Raw genomic sequence first — 26952 nt, 5'->3', positions numbered from 1 at the left:
TATTTGGGAAATGCTCAATGGGAACAGCATATCTCTCTTCTATGTACAGTGTGTTGACTGAGGCCACAATTGCAGTGTGGCTGGTCGTTGACCGAAAATTTAGCTGGGACTGTAAACTGGGTCTAAATTTTCTTCTGCAGGGTTACTAAAGCTTTGGCTACAGCATGGCAGCCTAGACTTCGAGAGACAAGATACAGAACTTGACAGTCGTCTTAAAAGGTTAAGGTAACTGACACAGATTCACTTTTCAATGTATTCTATTGAACAGACCCAGTTAGTTCAGATTCAAGTGGGTAGAGAAATAGACCACACATTTCTGTGAGGGTAGTGACAAATAATTTATAGTTCTCTTTAATCTGCAACATTCTGCCCTCTAGCCATAATTGTGTACATACCTCCCACATGTAAAATACCCTTCTTCCCTGTAAGATGTAAAGATTTATCTCATTAGTCATCATGCTCAAAGCCAGAATATATCAGAAGATACAGGTATGGAAGTTGTTCTTCAGGTGTGGTTTCTATCAATCTAAAAAAACATGAAGTGAAATTAAAAATGTTGTGCCCTCCATACACAAAAAAGGAAAATGGGAGGCACATAGAAAAAGTCATTAACTGATAGCGATTCTGAAATCTCTGGTTACATAGTGCCAGTTATTTGATTAGTGCTCAGTTTTGATCCCAGGGAATGGTTTTCTGTGGCTCTTGGTTTCACTCTGTAAGCTCTTGGCTCTGCCCTTTCACATTAGAAATGTTTCAGATTTACAACTATATAGATTTCTCAACCTGGGTCATGCTCATGGATAGGCTCATGCTCATGGATGAGTGTAGAGGCCACTCTTTATTTTAAACTATCTTTGTCTCTTCCAGTGCAAGTGGATTAATCTTTTGAAAACTTTGTGAATTCTTTTATGCTATTTATATTTAACTCAGTGAGACAAAACGTGAGACAAAGAAGACCTTTCTTTACCTTAGGTCACATTTGAGGCTGCTGTTGGACAACACTCTAAAGATATTTACAAGCTCTTCTGTCTAGTTGCACGATTCTATAGGACATGTCCTTAAATCTTTCTGAAGTCTTAGCAAAGAGTCTTGCAAGATCCACCGTTGATATTTTTGACTCAGAGGCCATTTTACTGAATTTAAAGTCACGCTGAATTTAATCTTTTATCTGAAGCCATTTATTACTGTGATAACTTATAGTTGTTGTTTAAAGGCTTGGAGTGATAAAGTTTTATTTTCAAACATAATCCTGCTCCCTTATTTTTCCTTTTTGTACCTGAAGACTGAAGAATTAATGTTAGCCCTTCTTACAGCATTGCCCTTTATCGTAACAAACCAGTTAGTACCCACAGCATTCTTCCCGGAAACTTCCTAGGCTGTATCTATGAATTAACTAGATACCATTTCTGTACCCCAGACCATCTTAAGTAACAGTACTGGCAAATGTTATTTCATTTTCCTCTATATTCAGTAACATTATCACTATCCTTCCAGCATTAGTACCCTGAGAGCTTTTCCTATCATTCATTTTCAAAGCTAATTCAACAAGACTTAGGTTTCTGTTTCAGTAATACACTATTTCTAGAATGAAATTTTGTTTTGGCTCATATTGTTGAATAACAAACCACTCCAAAACTTAATGGCTTAAAACAACAGTAATCACCTATTTTCTCATGATTATGGTAATCAAGGCTTGATGGCAATATCTTATCTGTGCTTCATGTGGTACTAGCTGAGCTGTTTTGACTGAGGCCAGAAGACCCATGTCCACATGGGGGCAAGTTGGTGGTGCTGGTTATCATAATGCAGCTCAGCACACTAGGCTAGGGACCTCAATTCTCTTTCATATTACTGTTTGCGTTTCTTTACAACATAGTAACTGAGTTCAAAGATGGAGGAAGCAGAAGCTTCCCGTATTCTTAAAGGCTAGACCCTGAACTGGCACAATAGCATTCACATCATATTTCTCTTTTACAAAGCAGTCACAAACTTAGTCCACTTAGAATAAATTTATGAAATAAACTTAATTTTTTGTGGGGGAATGAAAAAGAATGCTAAGCCATTATTACTCAACCACAGTTAGTAGTACCATTTATACTATTTATAAAATAATGTCACATATCTTTCTATATAAGTATTTGTTAAATTTTGAAATACTTCTAAAATTATAGAAAAAGTTGCAAAGATAGTACAGAGTACCCTTATTACCCACATCCAGTTTCTTCCATTTTTAACATATCACAGTGCCATGAAACAATTATAAAAAATCGAACTGGCATTTGTACTTACTATTAACTAATTCTAGACCTTATTTGTATTTCTCCAGTTTTTCCATTAATGTCTCTTTCTATTCCAGATTCAAATCTAAGGTACTGTACTACAGTTAGTTGTCATATCACCCCAGTCCCCTCTGATCTGTGACATTTTCTGTCTTCCCTAGTCTTCTATGACTTTGACAGTCTTTAAAAGCACTGGCCAAGGCGCACCTGGGTGGCTCAGTTGGTTGAGTGTTTGACTTAATCTCAGGTCATGATCTCATGGTCTGTGGGCTGGAGCCCTGTGTCAGGATCTGTGCTGACAGCTCAGAGCCTGGAGCCTGCTTCAGATTCTGTGTCTCCCTCTCTCTCTGTCTCTCTCCAGTTTGTTCTTTTTCTATCTCAATAATAAGTAAACTTACATTAAAAAAAAAAATAAAACACTGGCCACTTATTTAGAATATACTCAATGAGGTACATTATCTGATTGATTTTGTGTTCATGTTTATATTATAATAATGGGTTTTGGGAAATACTAAACAATATCTTTCCCATCACATCAGATCAGGTAATATATGAATATAACATTACTAGGAATGTTAACCTTTATCATTTGATTAAGATAATATTTGCTGGATTCATCCACTGTTAAAATTACTAATTTACCTTTCTCTAATATATCTTTGGAAGTAAGTCACTATGTGTAGCCCAACCTCAAGCAGGGCCTAGAAAAGTGGCTAAGTTCTACCTCTTGAAAGAGGGATATAGATATAGTTATAGATATAGATACAGATATACACACACACATATATTAGGTAGTTCTTTTATGAGGAAGATTTGTCTCTGCTCTACAATGTATTTGCTCATTTTTTAATATTAGTATGGATTCATAAATATGTATTTTTTATTTCGGGTTATAATCCAGAACTATTTTATTTATTCATGGCTCAAATTGATTCAGCTTTATTTACCAGAGACTCTTCCAAGTTGGCTAATGTGTCCCTTTAATATATCCTATTCTTTTGGTTCTCCTTAATATATATTTTGAAAAATTTTACAATAGATTCAGATTTACAGAAAAGTTGTCTCATGGTTTGATTGGGGTTATGGGTTTGGGAGAGGCAGACCGCAATGATAAATTGCCATTCTCATCATATCATATCAAAGGTATGTCTTATGACTGTTGATCTTAACCGTGATCACCTGACTGAGGTGTAGTGTTTGGTTAGGTTTCTATACCATAATGTTAGCATTTCCCCCTTTCTATTCTGAAGTCCTGGGGGAGAGTCATTATGGTCAGATTACACTTTAAGGAATGGGGACTTATATCCTACTTCCTGGAGGAGTAAATATCTATAGAAATTATTTGAATTCCTTCTCAGTGGAGACCTCTCTATTCTATCCCACTGAGGGGTGGGACAAGTGGTGAGATATTGGTTAAAGAATAAAAACTTTCAGTTATAAGATGAATAAGTACTGGAGATATAATATGTAGTATCTGGAGATATAATTTACATACAGTATGGTGACTATTGTTACTAATATGTATTATATACTTGAAATTTGATAAGAGAACAGATCCTAAGTGTTCTTACACACAAAGTGGTAACCGTGTTAAGGTGATGGATATGTTGATTAGTTTTGTTGCCACAGTCATTTCAGAGTATACATATACTGAATGGTTGCACTGTACACTTTAAATATATACAATTTTCATTAGATGGTTATAGCCCAGTAATGTTGGAAACAAATATTAACACTGTCTCTCAGACCCTCTCTCTCTCTCTCTCTCTCTCTCTCTCTCTCTCTCTCTCTCTCTCTCTGTATGAGTCACATATTCTTGTATTTAGGTGTAATCTTGTTTATAAAGGAATTTCAAAAGTGGTATAATCTTAGAATGTTATTTGTATTTCCTATCCACCTGTTGTACATAATATCCTCATTTACTATTCCTTAAATAGTACCCTGGGCACATTCTGGTCACTTTTGTTTATGAACATTTAAATCTGATTTAAAACTTTAATCTCAAGTTCAATTTAAATTTTGTGTCTTTACCATCCTCAAATGCAGACTTAAGCCATACCCCTGGTTTAATAGTGATAGCTTTTAGGGAGATAAAATGCAAAACCTGACTTTGTGACATCCTCTAATCCTATCCCTTTTTAAGGCCAATCTCCTTTAATGTTGGAGATAAGGAGTCGAAGGAACATGGACATCTTAATGGAAACTGCCACTGACCATGGTAGAGAGATATCCCAGTCCTAGCTCAGGTCAAATGTCCATCTGGTTCCATTTGCTGCTGGTAGTCTATACTCTGATTTGGGAGATGTGACCCCTATAGAGGAGCCATGGACAGTTATGAAATCCTCTTTTTACAATCTTCTAAATTCCATGGGGGCGAATCCTGTGCTCTTCTTCTTGTTTGTATGACTCTAGTCAACGTTTCTCACCTCCATAATCTTTATACTAGAATTAAGCACCAGTCTCCATATTCATGGATATTCCTAACATTGAGACATACTACAAATAGTGTTTTAAGAATAGTTCTACCAAGGCTGCCTGGGTGGCTCTGCTGGATGTGTCTAAAGTCACCTCATAGTTCATGAGGCCCAACCCTCCCTCAGGCTCTCTGCTATCAGTGCAGAGCCCTTTTCTGATCCTTTATCCCCCCCCACCTCTCTCTGCCCTCCCCACTCATGTTCTCTCTCTCAAAATGAATAAACATTAACAAAAATAATTCTACCAAATTACCTTTTCTTGGAAGCTCTAAAGTAACTCTGCAGATTTAGTATCTCATAAAACAAGAAGATAGCTTTATTGCATGGTGATTAATGTGTTGTTGGGTTGACTGCTCTCCTTTTCCACTTTATGGGGGAAAAAAAGATCTTGTCATCCTGGACACTTGAAACACTGTACCTCTCCTCTGTCCTCTTTTTAGGGATTGTGTTTTAAGTTAAAGGATAGTCTGTGGTTATTGCGATAGTTCTAGGAACCTTAAATAAATAACTCCTACTTCGCCTACTGCCCTAAATTTTGGTGGTCCTTTTTAACATGTTGAGAGCTTTGAATATCTTATATTACATATACTGAAACTCAACATCATGTTACTATATAAACTGCTATCTTGTACATATCAGCATGTAGCTCTTTGTTATGAAATGCAAAACAAGTACCAGAACTTGTGACCAAAGAAGTCAATATAGTGAAAATTGAGCAATCTTGTCATTCTTTCTTCATTAAATGTCAGTAGATAGAGAATCTGAGACTTCTTTTGAGGCTATATCTAAAGGACAAATTAATCATCCTACATGAGGATAGGGGATCAGTGAGAAATTTTATGCTGTCATCTTATAAAGTGAGAACAGAAGTCACAGTAAGAGGCTTAAAAAGTAGATACAGGGCACCTGGGTGGCTGAGTCAGTTAAGTATCTCATTCTCGATCTCAGCTCAGGTCTTGATCTTACTGTTTGTGTGTCTGAGCCCCATACAGGGCTCTGCTCTAATGGCCTCAAGCCTGCTTGAGTTCTCTCTCTCCCTCTCTCTGCCCCTTCCCTGCTTGTTTGTTATCTCTCTCTCTCTCTCTCTCTCAAAATAAATAAATGCACTTAAAAAAGTAAATATGGGTATATTATCTATCATTATATATAAATATAGGAAACGTTTATATCAAAGTTTTGATGAAACAGAATTTGGTTCACTTTAGTTAAACAATATGAATGCTAAGTATATTTCAAACAATGTGTTACTACTCAACATTAAAATGAAGAAAACGTATCTTACAGTCTAGGAATTCTAGGGGAGCTTGGGTAGCTCAGTTGGGAAAGCATACAACCCTTGATTTTGACTCAGGTCATGATCTCATGGTTTGTGGAATCAAGCCCTACGTTGGGCTTTGCACTGATGGCATGTTGGGCTCTGCACTGACAGCACAGAACCTGCTTGAGAGTCTCTCTCCTTCTTTCTCTCTCTGCCCCTCCCTCACTCTCTCTCTTTCTCAAAATAAACAAACATTTTTTTAAAAATCTAGGAATTCTATCCAGTAGAAGTACTGGATGATGATGGTGAGTAATTGTAATTAATAGTTTATGTAAATGAGATTAAACAGTGAAAATTGTAATCTGTGAAGACGAACCATCGTTCTTATCCATTCCACAGGTGGGAATGGCAGAATGCATTGTGATACATCTAGAAAAGAGGAACTGGGAAGATGGATACCTGGTACAAAATATTTTAATGTTTTCCTTCCCCACACTTTTTACTAACATCTTTAGAAATAATACGGGTTTTGTAGATATTCAGTATACCTGAAATGTTTATGTGGGCTACAGGCAATTGGCATTGTAGTTTGGAAGACATTGTAGTATGGAACCCTAGAGTAAAACAAGTAAGATCTAGTTAGGAAAAGAAAGTGATAGACCTTTTAAGCAGAAATTTGAGCCATGAACATATGGAATATTAGAGACAGAGTTCAAAGAAAAATCTACCTCCTTCACATTTATCTTTCTGCTTCAGACTCACCCTGGGAGGGAGTTGTAATATAAGATATGAGATATATTATCATTAAAGAGAATTCCTTATCTTATGAATGTACTTTGAAGGATGTAACAATATATAGTTCTTCCCAAAGATTAAGAAAGAAATTCTTGCTTGCTTGTATTTTTATTTATTAGTTTGCTTTTGGTCTCTGGAAAAGAGATGTTGGCAGGCTGTTGACAGAAGAAAGAATGAGAGAAGTACAAAATGTAAGGAGAAAGAAAGGTCAGGACATTCACCCCTATGTTAAGTAAAAATTGAAGAGCAATTGTAGAGAGGAGGAAGAGGAGGAGGAGGAGTAATAAAAACAGAATTTACTGCTTCTAAAAGGTACCATGTTCTAGATATTTTCAATAGTGCAGCTCACTTTAATAAACTTGATTGAACACTACCAACTCTGTCAACATACTTAGCTGGGTAATAATAACATATACATTTATTGTAAATTTAGGTTGAGAGAAATAACTCTGCTTCTTAATGTTACATACCTAAGAAATGGTGGAAATGGGAACAGTTTCAAACAAATAAATAAATTATTGAACCATCTTCACTGCAACCTGGCCCTTGATGAATTACTATTATTTTTTTTTCTTTTGTTATCGGTTTGCTTTGTTTTTCTCATGATGAATTTGAAGTCGCCAATTTCTCTCCTCTCATTCTCTCTTAATTCCATTCTAATCATGTTCTTGACCTCTCACATCGCTCTATAGAATCTGATTTCATCATTGTCACTAATGATGTACAATTTCCTAAATTTAGCAGTCTGTTTACATCCTGGTCTTATTGGATTTATCAGAAGCATTTGACATAGCTCTTTTTTCATTGATATGCTTTCTTCACTTGACTTTCAGGACTAAATAGTCTTTTGCATTTTCTCCCATATCACTAGAGTTACTCCTTGGTCTCTGTTGCTGCATCCTTCCCTTGTCTCTGACTTTTAAAATTAAAGGGATCCTGGGCCTAGTCCTTGATGATCTCATCCATCCTCATGACTTAAATACCACCTATGTACTGACAACTCTCAAATTTATGTCTCTAGCCCATAATTCTTTTGTAAATTCCCATACTTAAATTCCCATACTTAACACATACATTCATCACCATCTGGTTGTCTCTTATATATCTTAAATTTAACATGTCCAAATATAAACTCAGGATCATCACACAAAAATCTTATCTTCCTGTAGTCTTCACTATTTCATTTGATGGAAAATTCTTCCTTCTAGTTTCTCAGGCCAAAAAACTTAAGATCTTTATTTTACCCTAGAATCATTTATTTATTTAAAAAAAAAAACACTACATTCAGACCATCATAAAACCATGCTAGCTCTACTTTAAAATATATTAAATTCTTTTCTACTTCCAATTCTGCCACACTATCCTGAGCCATATCACCTCACCCTTGGATTTTTGTATAATAGCTTTCTATAAGTTTTTCCTACTAATACCCAATTGCCTTGGACCCTGAAACACATGTGCCAATATGAATCTTTTAGAACATAACTCAGATTACATCACTCTTCTGCTTATAACTCTGCATGGCTGCTCTTTATGTTCAGTATAAAAGCCAAGATATCTATGGGGCCTATAAGTAGGGTGACCATACAATCTATGATTTAAGCTACATTAGAGAGAAAAAGAAGGAGTCATAGTACCCATGACAGAACAATAGATATACAAATAAATTGGCCTGGCCAACTGCAACATTTCATCTCCCTACTATTAAGATGACTTGCAATTTGTCCCTATTATCTTTCTGATCTCTTCTGTCATCACTCTCCTCCTCTGTATTAATTTTGTTCTCATTTACATGGGCTTTCTTTTTCTTCCGCAAACACACCATGCAGACAAGCCCATATCTATCTCATGGCCTGTATTCCCACCCTGTTCTCTTTTCCTGGAATATTCTTATCTTGAGAATTTACTAGAATTACTCCCTTATCTTATATTCTTTGCCCAGATTTTGCCTCTTCTATGAGTCCTATCCTGACCACCCTATTTAATAGTAAATCTAAAAAAAAATGGGGTGCCTGGGTGGCTCAGTCGGTTGAGCATCCAACTCCATTTTGGCTCATGTCATGATCTCAGGGTTCTGGGATAAAGTCCTGCATCAGGCTCTGTGCTGAGCATGGAGCCTGGTTAACAATCTCTTTCCCTGTCGTCTCCCTGTCTCCCTGTCTCCCTGTCTCCCTCTCCCTCTCCCCCTCTCCCCTGCTCATGCTCTCTCCATGTCTGAAAAACAATACGGAATCTGTCCCTCATCAACATTTCTTTGTTGTTATAAATCTTATATTGTATTAACTATGTACCTAATAAAGTGCTGAGCATATAATAAACAATAAATGCTAGGTATCATCATCAGTAGCATCATTATCAACAGATATTATATTGGTAAACCAATAAATTTGAAAGATTTTCAGATACATTTTCAGATTAATTGATATATTTACCTAATTGTTAGCATGCTATTAGTGCTCAAAATACCTACAGATGAATTTGGAGATGAATGCTAGTCATTTCTTGACTTTGAATAGTAAGATCTAGGAACACCATGTCAGAATCAAGACAGTCCTAACTCTGATATGTATCTATATATGTAACTAGTAAAATATATATTTTATAAAGTAAATAAGAGAGTTGCATAATATTTTCCTGAACAATAAAAAATTTTGCACTATAGTCTTTGAAAATTTACACAGAATTTTCATGTTATGAAACAAACAGTAGTACAGTGTGGGTTTTATCAATCTGTATTTTTCAAAACTAAGTAAGATGTATCAATCTATCAATGATAAACTACCACCTAAACACCTTCCCCTTTTCTTTGTAATTTCAAATAAATCAAGTACACTAAAATAATAATTAGTACTTACTAATGAAACCACTAACAAATTTAGTACTTTCCTGCAGGCAAGTATTCTAAAAAATAAGAATAAGCATTTTATAAAATCTGTTTTTCTTAGAATAACAAATGAAATGTACTTAAAAATAGATATTTAGATTGAATGTGTATAATATGTACAATATATATTGATATTAAATGAATAATCTCTAGTCTGCCATGAGAAAAAGTGAATGCTAACTTTATTTGTCTGGTTTCTCCAGAGAAACAGAACCAGTAGGATATAGATATAGATTTAGATATAGATATAAGAATATTTATTAAAAGAGGTTGGCTCATGTGATTATGCAGGCTAAGAAGTTCTGTGACCTCCCACCTAAAAACTGGAGGCCCAGGAAAGCCAGTGGTATGGTTCTAGTCTACATCTGAAGACCTGCGAACCAGTAGAGACAATGATTTAAGTCTCAATTTGAGCCTTAAGGGCTGAGGACCAGGAATACCAAGTTCAAGAGAAGGAAAATATGGATATACCAGCTCAACAGAAATAAAATGCATCTTTCCTCCACCTTTTTGTTTTCTATTTAGGCCCTCAATGTGTGAGATAATGCCTACCCATATTGGCGAGGATGATCTTTACTTCTCCTACTCATTCTAATCTTTTCCAGAAGCACCTTCACAGACACATCTAGAAATGATGTTTTACAGTCTGCCGGGGAATCCCACAGTCCAGTCACATAATGGTTTTATGTCACATAAAAACCATCATGTGACCAATAATCTCTTTCCAAATGAGTGATTAGTTTATTCAGCAAATATTTGCACAAAACCTGTGATACTAAAGCAATGTATTACCTATGTACAGTCCAAATGAAGAAAATATTAATTTATTCCCTTGGTTTACTACATTTACAACATAATTTAAAACAACTGGTTACCACATATCTTACAAATTTTGAGGACAAACAAAACATGGGCTTCTCTTTTTGCTTATATGGATACTACACATTATTATCATAAGTACATGGAAATATTCATAAATGCCTAAAATGTGAATGTAATAAAGAAACACAGATCCCATTTTTCATTCCATTGAATATTAAAAATCTTCTCTGTCCCATTTCTTTAGTAAAAGGTTGTGGGAGGTATCAGAGACTTAGGTGCTTTTTTTTCCTCCTTTGAAGTGAGTTTACATGGTATAAAAGAATGTGTAATTCAGAATTAATAAATATGGGTTTGAATTTTGCCCTTAATATTCTCTTATTCTGTATAGTCTTGGGCAAGTTAACTCATTTTAAAAATGGAAGTACAGGGATTATGGCTTATCATTAGGATTTTTCTGAAAAATTAATGAGATGGGATATTTAATTTTCAGGCTACAGGAAAAACCATTCTCAGTGTATAACTTCTAGGCATCATAGAACCTTTTAATTTTATCTGAAGTTTTTGTTCTTATTTTAAATTACTTTAGAAGTAATTTACAGTTATAAGAATAAAGACATACTTATGGTCATTTTATTAAACATTAATAAATTTTAAACATAGTAAAACTTTAAATTAGTGAATTTTTGTGCACAGCCATCAGTGGAGATGAAAGAATACTCTCAAAAATGGTTTTAACAACATGGGATCATCCAGATTCCTATTAAGACTATTGCTTGACATCCTTTCCTTTAAAAACCAATCTGGAGGAGAATACTGTATTCCCATTTTGTTCTTGGAATATGTTATTTAGTGATAATTTCTTACATTTGGGTAAATTTAAGATATCATCATCTGGAAAGACAAATTCCATATGAATTCACTCATGTGGATTTTAAAAAACAAAATAGATGAACTTATGGGAAGGGGAAAAAAGAGACAAAAAGAGAGAGGAAACAAACCATGAGAGATTCTTAACTACAGAGAACACACTGAGGGTTTCTGGAGGGGGGATAGACTAAATGAGTGACGGACATTAAGGAGGCCCCTTGTGATGGGCACTGGTTATTACATATAAGTGATGAATCACTGAATTCTACTCCTGAAACCAACATTACACTGTGTGTTAACTAACTAGAATTTAAATAAAAATTTGAAAAAATAATATCATCTAAAGATTCCTACTCTGAGATTTCATTAATATGAAAAATCTCCCCATTCGATTAGAGAGTAAGAGTGCTGCTCTCTTTTATATTTATTTAATTTTTTTACATTCCTCTCCTGGTTGGATTCATCTTGTGACTGGGGAATGTCAGATTTCTTCTCTTTGTCATTATTGCTGGAAAATAAAAACTTCTAATCTCATCTTGTTTATTTGAATTTGAAAGCAGACTAAAAGGTGCTGTCCACAGCCTTTTTGAATGCCTTCTTGAAAAAGTGTTATAATTTGAGCAATATAATTAGAAAACGGAAGAATGACCATTTATTCCATTATTGCATCACCCTCAGAAGCAAATTCATCTTTCTTTTGTTGTCTTATTACTTATTCTGTTTCAGCATACTTGGGAATTACCAGTGAGTAATCATGAATAATGACGAAGCTAATCTTAGTATGATGAAATCGAAAAATAAATGGATAAAGAAATTGTGGTTTATATACACAATGGAATACTATGTGGCAATGAGAAAGAATGAAATATGGCCTTTTGTAACAATGTGGATGGAACTGGAGAGTGTTATGCTAAGCTAAATAAGTTATACAGAGAAAGACAGATACCATATGTTTTCACTCTTATGTGGATCCTGAGAAACTTAACAGAAGACCATGGGGGAGGGGAAGGAAGAAAAAAAGTTAGAGAGGGGGGGAGCCAAACCATAAGAGACTCTTAAAAACTGAGAATAAACTGAGGGTTGATGGGGGGTGGGAGGGAGGGGAAACTGGGTGATGGGCATTGAGGAGAGCACCTGTTGGGATGAGCACTGGGTGTTGTATGGAAACCAATTTGACAATAAATTTCATAATAAAAAAGTAAAATAAAAAATAAAATAATAAAATAAAATAAGAAACAGAGAAAATCATTATGTCCCCATAATTCATCTTATTACCAAAGTCGATTGACCCAAAGATAATTGCAAGACAGAATGAACTATAATCCTTTAAAAATAGGTAATTTTTTTTCTTCATAAAGAGTCTAAGAAAGAGTAAATGTCATGAAATATGAATACTCAAAAAAGAACTTCCAAAAGAAACTCAAAAACCAAAATAGGTGTAATGATCTTAATGCTATGCCAAGGATTAATCAACTTGGCATGTTATACATGCTCAATAAAAAACAGTCCTAATTATTTTTAGTAAGAAACTCTTTGATTTATTGAACCTGATCAAAGGACTTTAAGAATGTTGTAGAAAGAAGAAAGCAAAACAAAAAAAAATATATATATATGTGTGTGTGTGTATATATACACACATTTAAAAAGGTAAACAGTAAAATAGTAAATAGTATTTGTGCATACACACATACAAATATACACCTACATGCATATACCATATATGAAATACACACACATACACATACATGCTGTTTCCACTCTATATACAGGTGCCATAAAAAGTACATTTTCACAAATGCCCCTTTAAGATTAGATTAGTTTGGCTATAATATTTGCTACTTCATCAGAATTTATTTGAGATTGTCAGAAATTAAAACAAAACAAAATGAAGAATAGGATGTGTTATTTTGGAGGAAAATAATGCATTAAGTTGGGACATACTAGTTTTGAAATACATTAATCATTGAAAATTGAAGCAATTTACTGAACTAATTCATTGATATAAAAATGGATTGGGAAATCAATTCTTGTACACTGGCTAAAATTTGGAAATCTGAGAACATAAATAGTTGCTATATTTCTCAGTAGCCATTTTAGATAGACATTACTGATCAGTCCATGATTTTCATATGACTATAAGCTATCCTCTAAAAATCAATTTCTAATAAATTGAATTAAAGTTCAGTGATATTAGCAATGAAAGGCAAACAGAAACACCTGTTTGCCTCCAGGAGTGCAGAAGTCATTTATTTCACATTTATTTTGAACTATATATTTATGTATGTGTTTTTTACTAAAACATTTCACCCTAGATTGTAACTGCTGTTTCATTTTTATTACTGTGAATGAGATGTTAAAGGCCAAGGTGTTCATTCAAGCCCATTTGAGGTAAAACTCAGATGTTTACTTTGTTTTCCTGAATAAGCTATGTAGGTGATCATATGATATGGCATTGGACAATTTATCTTCTATGATTCTCAATAGTACTTTTTGCAGTCATATGAATAGGCAAGTGTTAAAATTTGACTTAAGAATTAAAGTGTAATCAGCAAACAAAATAACAAGTATAAAAAATGTGATATTTTATTTTTTTTTAATTTATGTTTATTTTTTGAGACAGAGAGAGAGAAAGAGAAGGGAGTTCAATCAGGGAAGGGGCAGAGAGGGACGGAGAGGGAGATCCCAAGCAGGCTCTGTGCTGGTGTGAGGCCACTAATGTGGGGCTTGAACTCACAGACCATGAGATCATGACCTGGGCTGAAATCTGAAGTCAGAGGCTCAATTGACTGAGCCACACAGGAGTCCCCAAAATATAATGTTTTTAAAAATTGCTTGAGGTTGAAATGTCAATTTTGACCTATTTCTTTTACAAGTAATCTAGAATCTCAAAAATTTTGAGCACAAGAAACATCTGTATTATTTTACACATACCCTATAATAAATAGGATATTTTATTTAGTAAATGAGGCCTGTGAACTTATTTTCAGCTTACCTGATATCAAGTATGTTAAAAATGATACTGAGTATATTTTCAGGTGTGTGAGTATGTATGTGTATTTGTGTATGTGTGTACATAAACTGCCAAAGTCTTGGAAGCAATCTCAAGTTTTAAGATTGAATAGGTTCTAGGGGGTGCCTGGGTGGCTCAGTCAGTTAAGCGTCTGACTTCAGCTCAGGTCATGATCTCACGGCTTGTGGGTTTGAGCCCCGCATTGGGCTCTGTGCTGACAGCTCAGAGCCTGGAGCCTGTTTCAGATTCTGTGTCTGCCTCTCTCTGACCCTCCCCCATTAATCCTCTGTCTCTCCCTGTCTCAAAAATAAATAAAACGTTAAAAAAATGTTTAAAAAAAAGATTGAATAGGTTCTTTGCAAATATCTTCCCATTCCAAAGGTTGTCTTTTAGTTTAGTTCATTGTTTCCTTCACTGTGCACAAGACTTTTTTTTTTTTTTACTTTAATTTTTCTTTTTAAAAATATTTGTTGATTGATTGATTTGTCTTTTCAAATTAAAAAAGCAATTGTTAATTAAATGAACTGTCAGCACAAAGCCTGATGTGGGGCTTAAACTCACAGACGGTGAGATCATGACCTGAGCTGAAATTGGATGTGTCACTGACTGAGCCACCCAGGCTCCCTGTCTTTTAAAATTGTTATTTAAATTCTAGTTAGTCAACAAATAGTGAAATATTGGTTTCAGGAGTAGAATTCAGTGGTTCATCACTTGCATACAACACCCAGTGCTCATCATAACAAGTCCCCTCCTTAATACCTATTACCCATTTAGCACATCCCCCTGTCTTCCTCCCTCCATCAAGTCTCAGTTTGTTCTCTACCTTTAAGAGTCTTTTATAGTTTGCTTTTCTTTCTCTTTTTTCTCTTTCTCACCCCCCCTCCTAAGTTCATGTGTTTTGTTTCTTAAATTAGACATATGAATGAAATCATGTAGTATTTGTTTTTCTCTGATTGACTGATTGCCCAAAGCATAATACAGTTTCACTCCATCAATATCATAGCAAATGGCAAGACTTCATTCTTTTTGATAGCTGAGTAATATTCCTGTGTGTGTGTGTGTGTGTGTGTGTGTGTGTGTGTGTGTGTGTGTGTGTACACACCACATCTTCTTTATTGATTCATCATTCCATAGACATTTGAGCTCTCCCCAAAGTTTCTGTTGATAAAATATTGCTATGAACATTGGGGCACATGTACCCCTTTGAATCTGTATTTTTGTATCCTTTGGGTAAATACATGGTAATGCAATTGCTGGGTCATAGGAAAGTTCTTTTTTTTTTTTTTTTAACTTCTTGAGGAACCTCCATACTATTTTCCAGAGTAGCTGCACCAGTTTGCTTTCCAGCCAATAAGGTAAGAAGGTTCCCCTTTCTCTGCATCCTCATCAATACCTGTTATTTCTTGTGTTGTTAATTTTAGCCATTCTGACAGGTGTGAGGTGATTATCTCATTGTGGTGTTGATTTGTATTGCCCTGATGATGAGTGACGTTGAGTATATTTTCATGTGTCCATTATTCATCTACATGTCCTCTTTAGAAAAGTATCTGTGAATGTCTTCTGGTCATTTCTTAACTGGATTATTTGTTTTTTGGGTGTCGATTTTGATAAATTCTTTATAGAATTTGAATATTAATCCTTTATCAGAGATGTCATTTGCAAATATCATCTCCCATGCGAAGGTTGCCTTTTAGTTTTTTTGATTGTTTTGTTCACTGTGCAGAAGCTTTTTATTTTGATGAAATCCCAATAGTTCATTTTTGCTTTTGTTTCCTTTGCCTCTGGAGACATAAGAAGTTACTATGGCAGATGTCAAAGAGGCTGCTGTTTATATTCCCATCTCGAATTTTGATGGTTTACTGTCTCACATTTAGTTTCTTCATCCATTTTGAATTTATTTTTGTGTATGGTGGAAGAAAGTGGTCCAGTTTCATTCTTTTGCATGCTGCTGTTCAGTTTTTGCATCATCATTTGTTGAAGAGACTGTCTTTTTCCATTGGTTATTCTTTCCTGCTTAGTTGAAGATTAGTTAACCATATAGTTGTGGGTCATTTCTGGGTTTTCTACTCTGTTCCATTGATCTTTGTGTCTGTTTTTGTGCCAGTACCATACTGTCTTGATGACTACAGCTTTGTAATATAACTTTAAGTCTGGAATTGTAATTCTTCCAGGTTTTCTTTTCTTTTTCAAGATTTCTTTGGCCATCTGGGGTATTTTGTGATTCCATACAAATTTTAATATTTGTTTTTTCTGGCTGTGTGAAGAATGCTGGTGGTATTGTGATAGGTATTACATTAAATGTGTATATTGCTTTCTGTAGTAATAGACATTTTATCAGTATTTGTTCTTCCAGTCCATGAGCATGGAATGTTTTTCTATTTTTTTGTATCCTGTTCAATATCTTTCACAAGTGATCTATAAGTACATATCTTTTACCTCTTTGGTTAGGTGTATTCCTAGGTATCTTGTGGTTTTTGGTGCAATTGTAAATGGGATTGATTCCTTGATTTCTCTTTCTGCTGTTTTATTATTGATGTATAGAAGTTCATTGGATCTCTGTACATGATTTTGTGTCCTGTGATGTTACTGAACTCATATCAGTTCTACCTATTTTTTGGTAGTTTTCAACATACAGTATCATGTCATATCTAATAGCTCGTTAGTATCCACAATGCATAAAGAACTCATCAAATTCAATGCCCCCAAAACAAATAATCCAGTGTATAAATGAGCAGAAGACTGAACAGATATTTTTCCAAAGAAGACCTGGAGAAGACCGACATACACATGATAAGATGTTTACCATTGATGATCATCAGAGAAATATAAATCAAAACTACAGTGAGATATCACCTCACACCTGTCAGAATGGCTAAAATTAACAACACATGAAACAACAGGTGTTGGTGAGGATGTGGAGAAAGGAGAACCCTCTTACACTGTTGGTTGGAATGCAAACTGGTACAATTACTGTGGAAAACAGTATTAAGGTTCGTAAAAAAGTTAAAAATACAACTGTCCTATGACCCAGCAATTGCACTACTAAGTATTTACCCAAAGGATACAAAAATACAGGTTCAAAGGAGTACATGCACCCCAATGTTTATAGCAGCATTGTCAACAACAGCTAAACTTCGGGAAAGGCCCAAATGTCCAAGGAGTGATGAATGGATAAAGAGGATGTGGTGTACACACGCACACACACACACACACACGCACGCACGAATATTACTCAGCCATCAAAAAGAATGAAATCTTGCCATTTGCAATGATGTGGATGCAGCTAGAGAATTATGCTGTGCAAAATAAGTCAGACAGAGACAAATATCATATGATTTCACTCGTGTGGAATTTAAAAAACAAAACGGATGAACATGGGGGGGAAAAGAGATTGGCAACCATAAAACAGACTCTCAACTATAAAGAACAAACTGAGGGTTGCTGAAGGGGTGGTGGGTGGAGGAATGGGTTAAATGGGTGATGAGTATTAAGGAGGGCACTTACTGATATGAGCACTGGGTACCATTTGTTAAGTGATTAATTGCTGAATTTTTCACATGAAACTAATATACTGTATAGTAACTGGAATTTAAATAAAAACTAGGAAGAAAAAAAAGATTGAGTAGGTTCTGAAAATTTGTCACTTGGAACTCTGCATGTGTTTCCTCAGCCTCTGTATTATGCCTGATACTTGTGTTATATTTGACTGATGATTTAGAAACCTTAACTGAGGGGTACCTGGGTGGTTCTGTCAGTTAAGCAACTGACTTCGGCTCAGGTCATGATCTCATGGTTCATGAGTTTGAGCCCCACATCAGGTCAGTGTTGACTTCTCAGAGCCTGGAGCCAGCTTTGAATTCTGTGTCTCCCTCTCTCTCTGCCCCCTGAATCCCCCCCCTCGCCCCCCGGCTCATGCTCTCTCTAAAATAAACATTAAAAAAAAAACAGAAACCTTAACTGAGTTGAAAAGTATAGCTATTGATGTGTTCATGGCAATATAGGGTTTAAGCTTGACTTATTCATTGATTGACAGATAATTCAGTTAATTCAGTCATTGCCTGATACTTTTAGACACCTATATGTCAAGCACTATGGTGATAAAAACAGTCAATGTTGTTCTGCAATTTGCTATCTAAAAGAGACTTTAAAATATCATATTAAATATTAGGTATCATTTTCCACAGTCTCAGATGGAGAGTTGTTTTAACCTCATTAGATGTCATATCTGGAAGTAGATTTCTTTGTAATCTTCTTCCTATCATTTATTTCCACCAAAATTTAGGATTTAACAAATTCCTTTTACTATATTTTAGTATTCCTCTAAGCTTTTTGGACTTGGAACCCATGATTTAAAAGGAAATATGTAATAATAATAATTATTTATGTAATAATTATTTGTGATAGGATAAATATTATCCTGTGTGCTCTTAATTTATCTAATGTGGAATTAAAATTTTATTCTCTAGATAACCTCCATTTTTCAGAGGAGGATACCAAGGCATAGAAAAATTGTCTTACCTAAAATCATAGAAACTCGGAGATTAAATTCATACATCTAGAATTCTAGACATACCTTGAGAATCAGAGGCCTGTTTCTTAACCTCTGTGCCTTACTGACTTGCATATATAAGGTGCAGGAACACACACTCACACACACACACACACACACACACGATGATATGGACTATTTATTAATTGTATGAATATTATACACACTTAATACATATACTAATTATATATATCTCTATATACATAAGAGAGAGAGAGAAATAGAGACAGAAACAGAGAGACAGAGAGACAGAGATGGGGAGAGAGGGAAACAGAGATAAGGGGTACAGAGGGAAAGAGTGAGAGGGAGATAATAAATTAAAGAATATGTGAAACTTCTAACATTTCTGTACTGTACTTGATCATCTTGGACACTCCCTGCATGAGTGTACTATATTGCTTTCTGAAAGCAGACACTGAGTCACAGTTTCGACTAGAAGACACTTATTACTGATCAACATTTGTGAGAGGAAGTGGAGGGCATGATTAGGCAGAGAAAGACCATTGACTGTGATGTAGTTCTGACAATTTCTTTGCAAGCAGTACCTTTTATTCTATTCCCACTTCAGTTTGAAATAAAAACCTTATTTCCCCTTCTGCTTCACATGTGTCTTCAATGTCCAAGAAGCTTCTGGATAATGTCCTATATGATAGGACCACTGGATCATGTAGTCATTGGTACATTATTGCAACTCCTTTGCTGTTCAGGGATTGCCTGGTTTGCCATAATTTTTCATGAGATCTAGTGCTGTCAGATGCTTACTTAATCTCTATGGGCAGAAGACACAAATTTATAGCCATAGTAAGTTTGTATTCCTTTGAGAATGAACTGGTGGCTCTAACAGGCTGAAATAATACTAATGTAGTAAATTTGTCATGAAGTGGACAGTTTATATCCTTGAGAAATGGTGCCATGTTGTGGGGCTTATATTGGTCTCTGTTATTGGCAGGTTAGACATTCAGCAGTGGCAGAAGCTAGATTGCCTTGATAAATGGAAGATATGGTTGGATCCATGCATAGTTACCATCTCTGACCCCATAGCTGTCACTTTAACTTTAATACCTAATATGATAGTTGTGACTTCTTGTACCTGGACTGAATCTCACTATCTGCTTTCAATAGTTATAGGTTCTCATTATCCTCAGTGAACTAAGTTTTATATCAGCTTTCCTACTGTCAGCTCTGGTCTATACAGTAAAACCACTCTTGATCCAGTGTTAGTGACGTCTTTCTTAGCATAATTATCCTTAAACCCTTGTTAAATGACCTAGTTTTGACTTTACCATTGAACATACTTAGCTTTTGGGATTTCTGGTTATAGAGAATATGTCCATTCCAGTATGCCCACTTTCCTAAGCCTTTTTTTTCCCATCACCATCTACCACAGTAATTTTGATATGACAGTTGCTAACCATGTGCCTGAAATTTTCCCCTATTTTTGATTTTAATTAAAAAATAATGTTTATTTTATTTATTTATTTATTTATTTATTTATTTATTTATTTATTTATTTATTTTTAAAATATTTATTTAGCTTCTTTGAGACAGAGACAGGGCATGAGTGGGGTAGGGGCAGAGAGAGAGAGGGAGACACAGAATCCAAAGCAGGCTCCAGGCTCTGAATTGTCAGCACAGAGCCCAACATGGTGCTCACACCCACAAATGGTGAGATCGTGACCTGATCAGATGCTGATCAGTTTAAGTCAGATGCTTAACCAACTGAGCCACCCAGGCACCTGAATGTTTATTTATTTTTGAAAGAGTGAGACAGAGTGCAAGCAGGGGAGAGGCAGAGAGAGAAAGGGAGATGCAGAATCCAAAGCAGTCTCCAGGCTCTGAGCTGTCAGTACAGAGCCCGACAAAGGGCTGGAACTCAGTCTGAGAGATTATGACTTGAGCCAAAGTCAGACACTTAACTGACTGAGCCACCCAGGCACTCCCTATTTTTAATTTTTAAATTTCAGCCCCTCTGATCAAGTATCTTAATACCTTGTCATGTGAATACTTCCTTAGCTCTTATCAGTAGGTGCTCATTAGATCTTGCAACTTGAGGTATATAGTCCCCTTAATCTGTCATAAACTCCAGTTTGTCCTCAGCCTAGATATACTTTATCCCTAGTTATAGTCCTAGTGACCATAAAGGGAGGTAGTAGAAAATTCTGAGGCAGTGGGAGGGGTTTCTATTGCATTGCTGCCTGAGAGGGAGTAGAGGTCTCTGTATTGTCTTCTAGAGCTGGGAAAGTGCTAACTCTAGTAGAGAAGTCACTGGCTCAGAGATTAAAAATATTTAGGAGTACTCACCCATATACCTCCATTCCATGTGTCATAATCCTGGTTTTCAAAATCAGGGCCCAAACCTTGGTGTCAGTACCTGCCTTGGTTGAATATGTCATTGTCTGAAGTTCAGCCAATGCAACTATTAAGTACTGGGATTTTCCCTGGGTCAGTTTATTCTCCCTTGTCAGAAGATATCTTCTTTTATCCATCTGACTTTCACATTTTGGTTTCAGTTGACTGTTATTAGCCCTCCATTCTTCATATTTTCTGTGGTTTCTCAATAGCACTTAGCGGTAGCCACCTGATAACATCAGCCTTACAGTTACTATTTGTTTGATACATCTCAAATGACTTTACACTCACTTCTGCAGTCCCTTCCATCTATATACAATTATAACTTATTCAATGGTGAAAGTGTCAACAATTGGACTGCTACATTGTGTCAGAACCTTGCAGTATCTACCACCAGTGTTAGTCTTTATTGCCAGCTGAGAGAGTGATCCAGCTCCAAAATTGTATTTTATTGACTAATTCATTAGATCACTTTTGATTCCAACTGTCAAAGGTTAAACTTAAAAAAAAGTAGATTCTGAGAGAGTTTGGGTGTGTATTAATTTGCTAAGCCTACCATAAGAAGGTACCACAGAGTGCGTAGCTTAAACAATATTTCCTCATACTTCTGGAGGCTACTTCCAAGATCAAGTTGTCGACAGGATTGCTTTCATGGAAGGCCTTTCTTCTTGGCCTGAAATTTCTCTCCTCTCCCTGTGTCTTCACATTGTCTTCCCTCTGCATGTCTCTGTTCTAATGTCTTTTTATAAGGACAACAGTCATATTTGATTAGGGCCCGTTGTATTAACTTCATTTATTCTTAATTACCTTTTATAAAGACTTTATCTCCAAATACACGTTTGAAGTGTTCAGGTTAATTCAAAATATGAATTTTGCAGGCACACAATTAAGCCCATCACAGGGTACAAGATATTTATTAAGCATCATCACCTTTGTTAAAAAAAAACGGGGGGCAGCAGGTTTGAACAAAGTGAAAAGAGGAACGTTGCTGTAGGTCCAGCAAACCCTCAGCCAACTCAGTAAGAAGCTCTGCAGCCAATAATGCCCATCTTTACCTGTTTCAGACTCAAGGCATAGGAAACCGTGGAAAGGATGTGGCTTTATGATAGGCTTATCTGTGCAGTTCAGACTGACTCTTAAGGAGCTTACCAACAGCTGGTGGTTCTATGCTATCCACACTTCCTGGATCTGGGTGTCATTTTCCTTCTTGAAATTTGGCCTCACTGACACATTTCTGTGTCTCCCATACTCCACTTTGGAGATATCAATTGTATTTAAGTAAATAAATATGTCTTTAATGCTTACTGTGTTTATTTTTTGTTTATTTTATTTATTTATTTTGAGAGACAGAGGGAGAAAGAGAGAGAAAAGAAAGAGCAAAGAGGGGGGTTGGAGAGAGAATCCCAAGCAGACTCAGCACTGCCAGTGTGGAGCCTGACATAAGGCCTGAACCCACAAACCATGAGATCATGACCCAAGCTGAAATCAAGATTGGGACACTCAACTGACCAAGCCACCCAGGTGCCTCAATGGTTACTATGCTTAAAGTACTTGTGGAGGAATAAAAAGGTGGTTTTGCCATTGTACCTGACTTGGCTTTTTTTTTTTTTCTACACCTCTAAGGAATTGAGATATATACCCTAATAATATTAACACAAGATGAAATCTGTTAAGTAGAACAAGAGGAATATAAGTAAATTTTAGAAGACTGGATAAGGTGAAGAAAATAATTTTATTTTAAAGTAGGAACTTCTTGGGGCACCTGGGTGGCTCAGTCGGTTAAGCCTCCGACTTCGGCTCAGGTCACGATCTCACAGTATGTGAGTTCGAGCCCCGCGTCGGGCTCTGTGCTGACTGCTCAGAGCCTGGAGCCTGTTTCAGATTCTGTGTCTCCCTCTCTCTCTGCCCCTCCCCCGTTCATGCTCTGTCTCTCTCTGTCTCAAAAATAAATAAATGTTAAAAAAATTGAAAAAAATAAAGTAGAAACTTCTTGAGACATGAGAAAGAAGTTAGATCTCTTGCTAGGACTATTTTATTATCTCCAATTTATTTATTTTATTTTATTTTATTTTATTTTATTTTATTTATTTTATTTATTTTATTTTATAGAAAGAAGGCAAGGGAGGGGGAGAGAGAGAGAGCGAGAGAGAGAATCTTAAGCTTAATCCATGCCCAGCATGGAGCCTGGTGCAGGGCTTGATCTCACAACTGTGAGATCATGATCTGAGCTGAAATCAACAGTTGGATGCTTAACTGACTGAGCCACCCAGGTGCTCCTATTTTCTCTAATTTCAAAATAAGTATTGAAATAGATCAAACATATAAAAGTACAAAATAGAATAAGAGACATTCATGTACCAGTGACCCAGATTTAACCATGGACAACCATTAACCTGTTGGCATATTTGTTTCTTATCTTTCTTTCTCTCTCCTATCCCACTGTGTGTGTGTGTGTGTGTGTGTGTGTGTGTGTGTGTGTGTGTGTGTGTAGCACTGTGATTCTTGCCTTTTGATACATCAAGTTTAAAAGAATGTCTGCCTTCATTTCAGGTCTCTTTCACTACATGTCTCTAATTTACTTATGTGAGAATTACATTTTATTCCTAACGGGATAATTATAATGTGTGCTATATGATGAAAAATTTATAATATGGTCTATTATTTTAGAATATTAGATGTTGAAAAATTTGTGCTGAAATAATAAATTGAAAAGTGCTAAGGCATTACGGAATTTCTAGTCTAAAATCTGAGAAAGGAGAAAAGCTTAGAGAAAAGAAACCAAATTTGCAGCATTTATTTTTTTGTTGGGATTTTTCTCCAAATACTGAGTGAACTGTACCACACATTCACTGGGCTGGTGGAGCAAAAAATCAGAGTTCAGGACACAAAATGGAAGTGACTTGGTGAACATTCAAGGCTTTGGGTAGGAATCTCAAATCCTAAAGCCCAGTAGTAAGGATGAAGTGAAAATAGACCAAACCTCATAAAGAATGAAAGGTGGAGAGAATAGGACCCCTAAAATATTTTTAATGTTCTTTTTATTTTTGACAGAGAGGGAGGGAGAAAGGGAGAGAGAGAGAGAGAGAGAAAGAGAAGTAGGAGAGGCAGAGAAAGAGGGACACAGGATCTGAAGAGGACTCTGCTGACAGCAGAGAGCCCGATGCAGGGCTTGAACTCATGAACCATAAGATCATGACCTGAGCCAAAGTCAGATGCTTAACTGACATAGCCACCTTGGTGCCCCAAGGCCCCAGAAAGTATTTTAATACATGTTGCAAAATATATGTGTGTGAACATGCAAACACACACACACACACACACACACACACACACACACCCCTAGGAATAAAAAGAATGTTGCTGGATGGTTGGGGGGAAAAAGTATATTAAAGAGGAGGGTAAGACATAACCTTTAAAAGAGCAGGAATAACAATTCTCAAATGAAATAATGGAATGGATAACAATGGAATGATGTCTTCAAACTTCAAAGGAAAATACTTTCAAACTAAAATACTAAATAAAACCACTCTTCCAAAAATGAAGGTCCAACAAACCTCATTAGAAAAAAAAAATTATCACCAAGAGACCTAGAGAAAGTGTAACAGATTCTTCTTGCTGAGGGAATGTGCCAACAAGTTAAAATATTTATGGCTATACATTTCTAGGAAAGGTATAAATATCCAATATTGAATACAGAAGATACAAAATTCTGGAACAAAACCATAGCAATTAATTAAATTAATAAATACGTGAAAAGTAGAATAATTGGGGCGCCTGGGTGGCGCAGTCGGTTAAGCGTCCGACTTCAGCCAGGTCACGATCTCGCGGTCCGTGAGTTCGAGCCCCGCGTCAGGCTCTGGGCTGATGGCTCAGAGCCTGGAGCCTGTTTCCGATTGTGTGTCTCCCTCTCTCTCTCTGTGCTCCTCCCCCGTTCATGCTCTGTCTCTCTCTGTCCCAAAAATAAATAAACGTTGAAAAAAAAAGTAAAAAAAAAAGTAGAATAATTATTAAATTATTAAAATAATACCTAAGAACATAAAGAAGATAGATTATTTAAAATAACAGGAAAAATGAATATTACAACTAATCATACAACAGTATGAGAAAATAAACAAGCTGTATACTAAGCGGAAGTGTTGTGTACTGGAATGACAGAAAGCTGAAAGGCAAATATAAATATTCACACACACACACGCACACGCAGACACACACACACACACACACAAACACACACACACACGAACAAAACCCAAAGGAACAGTAGAGGTCAGAGGGGGCTAGGAGGAGTTTCTCTAGAGTGATAAAATATAGGGAATTCTGATAAGCTCGACTATGAGTTTCTGTTAAGGAGTTCTAAAGGTATTGGAAATATAAATTTTATTTTTGAATTTGAAGTTGAAATGTATGATGAAAAATAAAATAGTTTAAACATCAAAAATTTTGTATTAATGACCTCAAAAACAAAGCCATGTAATTCTGAATTGAATTGCAAAAAAAAAAAAGATGAAAATTAAGAGTTTTAACAATATTTAGAAAAATTAAAGGAAAAGTTAGGTTATTTTTAGAAACTGTTCATCCATTGTGAGTCTCAAAAGAACATTGGAGAAAAAAATATGTCAAAGAAATGATGAGTCAAATTTTCTCCTAGAGGAAATAAACACAGTGATCTTTACGTTGAAAGGGGCTTCCAAAGAAGGCATAGCATTTAGAATGAAAAATACCTATGCCCACATAGAAACAACAAACAGGAATTAAGGCCACCAGGACAGAGATAAATCCAAAAAAAACCCAGGTAGGGTTGAGTGAATGAAATGAGACACTCAGTTAGAAAAATACACATGCATACACCCTATCTGGAGAAAATAAGTGTACAAATATATGAGTTTATGTCTTCAACCCTAGATGCCGATAGACTTCAAGTTTTGAAGAAATACGAATTGCATCCTAGAGTTCTAAAACTACCCAATTAGCACTCAGCTGGGATTGGTGATAAATATGTTAATAGGCAAAAATTATAATAGATGCCTTTACTATAGTAAAGTAAAAAGTAAATTACCTAAGAGGAATATGGGAATAGGCAGAAACAGGAAAGAAAGTAAATGGGTTACAGTTATAGTTACATCAAGGACATCCAGTTCTGAGAATTTAACACAGTAACTGATAAGTTGGAGGTGCGTACCTGCCACCAACAACTGTAAAACTGGAATAAAGTGAAAAGAGTAAATGTTTCAGCTATTGAATGTTGTACTCTTAGGAGAGCTCCAGTCTTCCTGGCTGTTTCCAGGTCTTGTTACAACTACTCAACTGTACCAGTCCTAGCTTATGTTTTTGAGCAGTTATGTGAGACATGGGAATCTTAGCAAATATTGTGAATATTTTCCGATAAATATGATATGAATATTTATGATAAGGATGATGGTGGTGAAAGTATTTTCTTATTTATATTTAAATTATCCTAAAATTTTCTTGTAAATAATGTTAATTTGTTAAGTCATGAAGCCATCTTCTGATGGAAGTGAACATGAGGTCTCTTTTTGCTGGTGCAATATTATTGTTGGTGATACTGTTTGATTTTAGATTCTGGGAGTGGCTGAAATTATTTTAATATACGTATAGAGAGGTTCTAGACTGTCCTCAGTAGTGCATTTGGCCAAGTTTTGTCAAA

At 35.6% G+C, this 26952-nt stretch overlaps 1 long non-coding RNA gene across 2 annotated transcripts in view; it reads left to right on the top strand.

The window, feature by feature from the left end:
• LOC123380069 overlaps positions 1-26952 on the top strand; it is a 398478-nt gene that overhangs the window by 210126 nt on the left and 161400 nt on the right. For both annotated transcript variants that reach the window (XR_006585296.1, XR_006585297.1), the window contains exon 2: positions 141-225. This is a non-coding gene — a long non-coding RNA (uncharacterized LOC123380069). The remainder of the gene's footprint in view (positions 1-140; positions 226-26952) is intronic.

This window comes from Felis catus, chromosome C2 (assembly GCF_018350175.1).
Source record: "Felis catus isolate Fca126 chromosome C2, F.catus_Fca126_mat1.0, whole genome shotgun sequence".
Classification (NCBI taxonomy): domain Eukaryota; kingdom Metazoa; phylum Chordata; class Mammalia; order Carnivora; family Felidae; genus Felis; species Felis catus.
The sequence above is the reverse complement of the archived record's forward strand: the minus strand, read 5'-3'. Positions and strand labels throughout refer to the sequence as shown.